This window comes from Camelina sativa, chromosome 13 (genome assembly GCF_030686135.1).
Source record: "Camelina sativa cultivar CO46 ecotype springtype chromosome 13, ASM3068613v1".
NCBI classification, from domain to species: Eukaryota; Viridiplantae; Streptophyta; class Magnoliopsida; order Brassicales; family Brassicaceae; genus Camelina; species Camelina sativa.
This window is the reverse complement of record NC_141892.1, coordinates 20191069-20201453: the sequence shown is the minus strand read 5'-3', so window position 1 is coordinate 20201453 and position 10385 is coordinate 20191069. Positions and strand designations below refer to the sequence as shown.

The 10385-nt window shown below is 31.4% G+C and overlaps 1 non-coding gene across 1 annotated transcript; it reads right to left on the bottom strand.

The window, feature by feature from the left end:
• Positions 1–9840: 9840 nt before the first annotated feature.
• On the bottom strand, positions 9841–9914 carry TRNAW-CCA (transfer RNA tryptophan (anticodon CCA)). The gene has a single exon. It is a non-coding gene; the product is annotated as a tRNA-Trp (tRNA).
• Between the last annotated feature and the right edge of the window lie 471 nt (positions 9915–10385).

The following is a 10385-nucleotide window of genomic DNA, read 5'->3' as shown; positions in this document are numbered from 1 at the left end:
CTTGCAGTCGAGGGTAATGAAATTGTCCGTGAAGCTTGCAAATGGAGTCCTGAACTAGCTGCTGCTTGTGAAGTATGGAAAGAGATCAGATTTAACTTCCCAACCGTCGATAAATTAGATGGCCAAGAGTAGATAAATTAGATTAGATTAGATTAGTAATTCACGTTTGTTTTATTAGTTTAATTGCACTCGGCTCAATCTTTTTTTTACTAAAACGATTGAGCCGAGTTTATCTGTTGTATATACTATTTTTTTTATAGATACATACTTAATCTAGATATAAAAAAACTCTTCAATAAAAAAAAAAGAAGATTAAACACAACTACAATTTTGTTATTGTAGTGTTGTGTCCACAAGAAATCCTATACGAAATATGGATTCTTAGGAGTGTTGTATTCTTGCGTGTCAGGGCTTGAACCAAGTATCCCCGCTTCTTCTACCCCATCCTGCATGTTGTCCTTTTCTTTTCATTCCGTATTGGAATAAAAAAACGTTTTTTATTTTATATTAGTATACGAGATTTTACTAAAAAAGTTCTTCATATCCTTATATTCATAAGCGAAGAACAAATATTTCTTTTTTTTTTTTTATGAGAATTTTACACAATATAAGAAAATCCTTTTTTTCATTTAGAATTGAAATTTATTAATTTCAATTACTTTACTTTTACTTAATAATCTTAGCAATTGCATCGATATGTTTTGCTTACTCTGAATAGAAAATGAACTATTCAAAAAAAATTTGCATTTTTCAATTTTTTCATTGAATGACTATTCATCTATTGTTATTGTATTTTCATTTAAATAGAGGCCAGAAGCTCTATGGAAAAATCGTGGTTCAATTTTATGTTTTCTAAGGGAGAATTGGAATACAGAGGCGAACGAAGTAAAGCAATGGATAGTTTTGCTCCTGGTGAAAAGACTACTATAAGTCAAGACCGTTTTATATATGATATGGATAAAAACTTTTATGTTTGGGGTGAGCGTTCTAATTATTCCAACAATGTTGATCTTTTAGTTAGCTCCAAGGACATTCGCAATTTCATATCGGATGACACCTTTTTTGTTAGGGATAGTAATAAGAATAGTTATTCTATATATTTTGATATAAAAAAACAAAATTTTGAGATTGACAATGATTTTAGTAACCTAGAAAATTTTTTTTATAATTATTGTAGTTCTAGTTATCTGAATAATAGATCTAAAGGTGACAACGATCTGCACTATGATCCTTACATTAAGGATACTAAATATAATTGTACTAATTACATTAATAGTTGCATTGATTCTTATTTTCGTTCTTACATCTGTATTGATAGTAACTTTTTAAGCGATAGTAATAATTCCAATGAAAGTTACATTTATAATTTCATTTGTAGTGAAAGTGGAAAGATTCGTGAAAGCAAAAATTACAAGATAAGAACTAATAGGAATCGTAGTAATTTAATAAGTTCTAAGGATTTCGATATAACTCAAAACTACAATCAATTGTGGATTCAATGCGACAATTGTTATGGATTAATGTATAAGAAAGTCAAAATAAATGTTTGTGAACAATGTGGACATTATTTGAAAATGAGTAGTTCAGAGAGAATCGAGCTTTCGATTGATCCGGGTACTTGGAATCCTATGGATGAAGACATGGTCTCCGCGGATCCCATTAAATTTCATTTGAAGGAGGAACCTTATAAAAATCGTATTGACTCTGCTCAAAAAACTACATGATTGACTGACGCTGTTCAAACTGGTACAGGTCAACTAAACGGTATTCCGGTAGCCCTTGGGGTTATGGATTTTCGGTTTATGGGGGGTAGTATGGGATCCGTAGTAGGCGAAAAAATAACTCGTTTGATCGAGTATGCTACCAATCAATGTTTACCTCTTATTTTAGTGTGTTCTTCCGGAGGAGCACGAATGCAAGAAGGAAGTTTAAGTTTGATGCAAATGGCTAAAATTTCTTCGGTTTTATGTGATTATCAATCAAGTAAAAAGTTATTCTATATATCAATTCTTACATCTCCTACTACCGGTGGAGTGACAGCTAGTTTTGGTATGTTGGGGGATATCATTATTGCCGAACCCTATGCCTATATTGCATTTGCGGGTAAAAGAGTAATTGAACAAACATTGAAAAAAGCCGTGCCTGAAGGTTCACAAGCGGCTGAATCTTTATTACGTAAGGGCTTATTGGATGCAATTGTACCACGTAATCTTTTAAAAGGTGTTCTGAGCGAGTTATTTCAGCTCCATGCTTTTTTTCCTTTGAACAAAAATGAAATCAAATAGAACGGTTCGTTTATCAGAATTAAATGAAAACCCTGAAAAATTCATTTTTCTTTCGAATCATTTTTTTTATCGATATTCTTGTTTACTACTCAGTAAACCTCTATCAACAAGATAAAAAGTGAATTTTTTTTTAAGTTCAAATTAGACTAGACAAATACAAAAAAGTTTATTTTCCTCCCTTGCTTGTTAATGACTATTATAAGATATAAGAGAAAAAGAATAATCAATCTAACAAGGGGATTATGATACATCTATTTGGTTTTGAAAGATGAATTAGTCTATTTATTTAGTTTGGCGTTTCTTGTACCTATTTTTTTATTCTATTTCTATTAGGTTCTATTCTATATATTTCTATTAGGTTGTATATTAGTATTAGATATATATTTACTTAAAGATACTTAGTATAATTATATAATATATATAATAGAAATAAAAAAAATACAAGATATTCTAAGATATCTTTAGAATTCAGAATATAACAATAACAGGTACAAATATTAAATTGAGGTACCCATTTTATGACAACTTTCAATAACTTACCCTCTATTTTTGTGCCTTTAGTAGGCCTAGTCTTTCCGGCAATTGCAATGGCTTCTTTATTTCTTCATATTCAAAAAAATAAGATTTTTTAGATCGGCTGAAACCTAATCGTATCACCCCTTTTTTATTTTAAAAACTTCGATTCGATTCGATAAGACCCATTTGGTAGAATATTGTATAACACATAGATTCCTACAAACATAAATAAAAAAAGCTCTTATGCGTGTGTAAACGTAAAAAAACTTGCGCTCTTTTGAAAAATGGATCATCATCGGGCCGATGTCTGAAATTCCAGTGAATCTATTTATTTGTATGTATATAACTATAGGGGATCATATAAAGGAAGGAGATGTTATTATTTTAGAAATAAACAATTCAATTCTATTAATTACTCCTAAGGTAAAGGTTCACAACAAAATAGTGGATGAGAGTTACTTTGAAAAAAAAAAAGAAAGTCATATTTTCTCAATTCCAAAAAAATGTATAACTGGATCTAATATATATGAGTTGGCGATCAGAATCTATATGGATAGAATTTATAACGGGGTCTCGAAAAACAAGTAATTTCTGCTGGGCCTTTATCCTATTTTTAGGTTCATTAGGATTCTTATTGGTTGGAACTTCCAGTTATCTTGGTAGAAATGTTATATCGTTATTTCCGTCCCAGGAAATCATTTTTTTTCCACAAGGGATTGTGATGTCTTTCTATGGGATCGCGGGTCTCTTTATTAGTTGCTATTTGTGGTGCACTATTTTGTGGAATGTGGGTAGTGGTTATGATCTTTTCGACCGAAAAGAAGGAATAGTGCGTATTTTTCGTTGGGGATTTCCTGGAAAAAGTCGTCGCATCTTTTTACGATTCTTTATGAAAGATATTCAGTCCATCAGAATAGAAGTTAAAGAGGGTGTTTCTGCTCGGCGTGTCCTTTATATGGAAATTCGAGGTCAAGGGGCTATTCCTTTAATTCGTACTGATGAGAATTTTACTACACGAGAAATTGAGCAAAAAGCTGCCGAATTGGCTTACTTCTTGCGTGTACCAATTGAAGTATTTTGAAATGAATTAATTTTAAAAGACTAAATGCTTTGGCAGTAGGAAGAAAAAACGAAATAATTTATTTTTTTCCTTTTTTCAATTGAATATTAATCTATTCTTTTATGCTCGTTTTTTTTGATATATTTGATAGAAAAGGAGTTTCTTCGTCTCGAAATTAGTATTGATCGAAAAAGGGGGAATAACATCCTGGAAACCCAATTTTTCTTGATTCAAGTTGGAAGTGTATTCTGAGTCTATTTCTGTATTCTTTCTAGATTCAAAGCAAAGACTCAGTATTGAATCAACAGCAAAAGAGAAAATGGATTCATAGGCTAACTATATTCTATTCGAATTAGAATAGAAACTCATGCTCGATAGAAATATTAGATCTAATAGAATCAACAAATGAGGTAGGTTCATTAACAATTCACAGATTCAAAATGGCAAAAAATAAAGCATTCATTCCTTTTTTTTATTTTACATCTATAGTCTTTTTGCCCTGGTTGATCTCTCTCTGCTGTAATAAAAGTTTGAAAACTTGGATTACTAATTGGTGGAATACTAGACAATGTGAAACTTTTTTGAATGATATTCAAGAAAAAAGTGTTCTAGAAAAATTCATACAATTAGAGGAACTATTCCAGCTCGATGAAATGATAAAGGAATACCCAGAAACCGATTTACAACAATTTCGTCTAGGAATCCACAAAGAAACGATCCAATTCATCAAGATACACAATGAGTATCGTATCCATACAATCTTGCACTTCTCGACAAATCTAATATCTTTCGTTATTCTAAGTGGTTATTCCTTTTGGGGTAAGGAAAAGCTTTTTATTCTGAATTCTTGGGTTCAAGAATTTCTATATAATTTAAGTGATACAATTAAAGCTTTTTCGATTCTTTTATTAACTGATTTATGTATTGGATTCCATTCGCCTCACGGTTGGGAACTAATGATTGGTTATATTTACAAAGATTTTGGGTTTGCTCATTATGAGCAAATTTTATCTGGTCTAGTTTCTACCTTTCCAGTCATTCTTGATACAATTTTTAAATATTGGATTTTTCGTTATTTAAATCGTGTATCTCCGTCACTTGTAGTGATTTATCATGCAATAAACGACTAAAAAAAGATTCACCGATCCAATTTTAATCTTTCGTACCTTATACATCATAACCAAATCAAAGTCGTATTTACTTTACTCTTTTTACCCATGAGGGATTCCTTGTATATTTCAACAAAAAAATTTGATTTTTTTTCAGTAAATGTAAATAGCAGAATTGTGGCTAGGGAAGTATATTATCGACCTAGCTAACTTTATTGTAGAAATTTTCGGGATAAATGATTGGACCATGCAAACTAGAAATACCTTTTCTTGGATAAGGGAAGAGATTACTCGCTCCATATCTGTCTCACTCATGATATATATAATAACTTGGGCATCCATTTCAAGTGCATATCCGATTTTTGCCCAGCAGAATTATGAAAATCCACGAGAGGCAACTGGGCGTATTGTATGTGCCAATTGCCATTTAGCTAATAAGCCCGTGGATATTGAGGTTCCACAAACGGTACTTCCTGATACTGTATTTGAAGCAGTTGTTAAAATTCCTTATGATATGCAACTAAAACAAGTTCTAGCTAATGGTAAAAAAGGAGCTTTGAATGTGGGAGCTGTTCTTATTTTACCGGAGGGGTTTGAATTAGCCCCCCCCGATCGTATTTCACCCGAGATGAAAGAAAAGCTGGGAGATCTGTCTTTTCAGAATTATCGCCCCAATAAAAAAAATATTCTTGTGATAGGTCCTGTTCCTGGTCAAAAATATAGTGAAATAACCTTTCCTATTCTTGCTCCGGACCCTGCTACTAATAAAGATGTTCACTTCTTAAAATATCCTATATACGTAGGTGGAAACAGGGGAAGGGGTCAGATTTATCCTGATGGTAGCAAAAGTAACAATACAGTTTATAATGCTACGGCAGGAGGGATAATAAGCAAAATTTTACGAAAAGAAAAAGGGGGATACGAAATAACCATAGTGGATGCATCAAATGGACGCGAAGTTATTGATATTATCCCTCGAGGCCTAGAACTTCTTGTTTCCGAGGGCGAATCCATTAAACTCGATCAACCATTAACGAGTAATCCTAATGTGGGTGGATTTGGTCAGGGGGATGCGGAAATAGTACTTCAAGATCCATTACGTGTCCAAGGCCTTTTGTTCTTCTTAGGATCGGTTGTTTTGGCACAAATCTTTTTGGTTCTTAAAAAGAAACAGTTTGAGAAGGTTCAATTATCCGAAATGAATTTTTAGATCTGTCTATTTAGCTTTATCAAATTCGTAAAAAAGAACAAAAAAATTATGAAAAGCCTTTTGCCTCTTTTTAGATTTGCTATTCTAGATGTCAGAAATTACTTGTATCATAGTCCTAATACTAGTATGTATATTGAGAAGAATTCACTTTACCCCCCCTTTATTTATTTTTCAATAAAAATTTGAAAAACGAAAAGAGGTGTGATGTAACTCTGTCGTTATTGACCAATTGAAATTGATAGAATGTATGAATAATCAAGAGTTTTTTTTCTAGTCGAATGGCAAAAATTGACTAGATACTAAAATCAGATAAGGAACGCACGCGCCGAAAAAAAAGGGAACCATAAATCGGCGAAACAACAAGTTTTAGGGACTATAGGGAGTATTTTTTATCTTGCTAGTCTTCGACACAAGAAAAGGAATTTTAGACATCCTTTTCTTGTGTCCATCTTGTCCGTCTTGATTCAATTCGTTAAAAATTCCTATTCTTAGTTTACATATATATTACTGTTTCTATATATATAACGTTTTAATATATTATAATATATTAATTAAAAGTATATATAATTATTAATTAATAATATAATAGTAGTTACTTTTTGTAGTTTTCTTTTTTTTTTCAATTTTGATGAAATACTAAATAAATAAAATAAGAAAAAACTTATATTTCTATTTTATATAGTATAGACCAAATTGAAAATTTTAATGATAGATCTAATGATAAAAAATATTGTGTCAGCCGGGGAAGCAGGAAAAGGGGGAATTAAGTGATTCCCCTTTTTTATTCTATCTTTGAAAGGTTAAAAAATACTATATGTTCATAATCTACTAATCTAATTAAGTTCATTTTTCAAAAACACGATAAAAATTTGTTCTGATTATTAGCAGTTCAACGGGACCCCCTCGAATCAGACAAAGAAGGAAGAGTTGGGCCCCGTTGAGTTCTTATGTTTTCACGTCTATAACTCAGCTCATCCAATTTTTACAGGGATGAACCTAATCCTGAATATGAACCATAAAAGAAAATACCTATTAAACCGATCACAAGAATACCAGCTACAGTACCTATTACCCAAAGAGGAATCCTTCCAGTAGTATCAGCCATTTATCCCGCTTCCCTCCACATTTCATCGAGTGGTCATGCTAGAAACATAAACAGTCAGAGATAATTATTATATATAATCCATCCGAATGGGATAAGAAAATTACTCCTCTTTCTTTTTTATTTTATTATTCTATGCTCTTTTCTTAATTGAAGAAATAATTCGAAAATAAAACAGCAAGTACAAAAATGAGTAATAACCCCCAATAGAGACTGGTACGATTTAATTCAACACTTTGTTCGTTCGGATTTGATTGTGTCATAGCTCTATAATTGAATTAGGTTTATCGTTGGATGAACTGCATTGCTGATATTGACCCCAAAAAAGAAACGGTAGGTACAGCTAGTCCATGAACAGCCAACCAGCGCACTGTAAAAATTGGATAGGTCCTATCTATAGTCATTGGGTCCTCCTAAAAAGATCTACTAAATTCGTCGAGTTGTTCCAAAGGATCAAAACGGCCTGTTATTAATGGAATGCCTTGTCGGCTCTCTGTAAAATACTCGTTTGGACGAGGGCTCCCGAACACATCGTAAGCTAAACCGGTGCTGACGAATAACCAGCCCGCAATGAATAGGGAAGGTATAGTAATGCTATGAATGACCCAGTATCGAATACTGGTAATAATATCAGCAAAAGAACGTTCTCCTGTGCTTCCAGACATACTGAACTCCAGATATTCTCGTAGGGAATCGATTCTGTAAAAGATGAATCAGTAAATTAAAATTAACTGAGATTGCATCTTTGTGAGATCGTCAATAAAGTACCAAGGGTATTTTTAGAGTCTACCGAATCAGTATAGCTATCCTTCTTCTGACACAGCAACGCAATTTGAATTAGTATAGAAATGGGGTGTTAGATAATTTTTTTTTCTTGCTTGTCGATGTATAACCGTGTCCCACTTTTTCAAATTACTGTAATCTATAAGGGGCTTTGATCCTTTATTCGTTTTGGACTAGAAAATAAACTAAAGATTAGATAAAATGAAAACCCAAGAGGTTAGTTTTTAATTCTAATAATTCATGAAGGAAATTTTCATATTGTCCCAAGTTAATTGAATTAAAAATTAATAAATTTCATTTTCATTGCATATGCATAATTGTAGAATAGATTTTTTTTAATGATAATGTGATCCCCCCCTTTTACTTTTTGTTTCATTTTAAGGAATGAATTTGCAGTAACAAGAAAAAGAAGAATAGTTTTGGATTGGATCAATTAAAAAGAACAACAAATAATAATAAAAATAATAACAAAAATACTAAATATTTGTAATGGGTGCATTGTTTTGTTGTATTCAATTCACAATTCAAAGGTTTTTTTCTTTCTTTAACTAACTACAAAGGTGATGGGTTTTTCACTCTATTTTCTATATAATCTCGAAAGAAAACAACCTAAAACCTTGAAAGGAAACGATAATAGAAATTGCTAATTACAAGTTTTAAAAATCTAGTTATCTTTTAAAATCTAGTTAAAATAAATAAATATTTTTTGGACTAATCTCGTTCTCCGTGTAGGATACCTCTTTTCTTTTTAGTCTCATTCGATAGATTAAATGAAGAAAACTGCTCTACTATTTAATCTAATGAGTTCAAATTTAAGTAAATTCAATTTTAATAAAGTAGAAAGGGGCATATTCTAGGTTCTAAGGTCAATTAAAAAAAAAAAGAATAAAACAACTTATTTTCAAATTTTTACATATTAATTCAAAAAAAGTTATATGTTTTGACTGACGTTAGATAATAGAGTTTTTTTTATTATTAATTTCTTAAAGAGTTTTTCAATTAATTAGTTACGTTAATTCTGACTCCTGAGATAGTGCAGATGCCAAAGACGATGAATTGAGTTCTTTTTATCCTTCTCTATTTTTGTTCATACCACCTATAATGATTGATAATTCACCAATTTTCAATTGAATTTTTTAATTCTTGGAACTAGTTATCTTTCTCTATTTCTAAAAAAAAATTTCAATTGAAACTTAGGGAAGTACTTTAGAAACATATGTATAAAAAAACATATTTTATTGAGTCCCTTCATGCTTACTATAACTAGTTATTTCGGTTTTCTACTAGCAGCTTTAACTATAACCTCAGTTCTATTTATTGGTCTAAGCAAAATACGACTTATTTGAAATTAATGGAATGCAGATTTTTTTATAAAAAAAGGTTTTCGGTGGTATTTCATATGTTCAATAGTTGCTTACCGTGTTAATTACCCAATTTTGGTCATTCAGATTCATCGGCAATACAGATTAAGAGCTAGGAATAGATAGTACCTCTCTTTTCTCCCTTTCAAAAATGAAAACAAAAGAAAATTGAAATGATTGAAGTTTTTTTATTTGGAATCGTCTTAGGTCTAATTCCTATTACTTTAGCTGGATTATTCGTAACTGCTTATTTACAATACAGACGTGGTGATCAGTTGGACTTTTAATTAATTAACATCTCGTTTTTTTACTGACCTCCTTCTTGCTTTCCTATGCGGGAGGTCTAATTCCGATTGCTGCTCAGTAATTTTGAACAGTGGAATTTTGACACAATCTAATAAACAAGAGTGAAATCACGCTCTGTAGGATTTGAACCTACGACATTGGGTTTTGGAGACCCACGTTCTACCGAACTGAACTAAGAGCGTTTTTCTTGTTTTTTTTCTAAAAAACGAAAAGGCTAGAAAGAGGGCATTCTTTAACCCGACTCGATTTTGTACGTATATACTATATCCTACATAGTATATCATAAATTTCAGAATTATATGTATGTCCGATTTTATTAAAAAAATCGATCAAAACAGATACCTCGTTACTGCTCAGAAGAGCAGTAATAGGTAGGGATGACAGGATTTGAACCCGTGACATTTTGTACCCAAAACAAACGCGCTACCAAGCTGCGCTACATCCCTTTCAATTGGTTTACAGTGTCATTGTAGAGAATTCCTGTCTTGTTTTCCACATCCTTCTTCTTTTTTTATTGGTATATCAAATTCATTTATTCTTTTTTCTCGTATTTCTCATATCAGATAACAAAGATATAATAAAAAAATTTCTTTTTTTTTTACAAAAATTCTCTCAATTTAAATTTTACATAAAAAGGCGTTTACGTTTTCAAA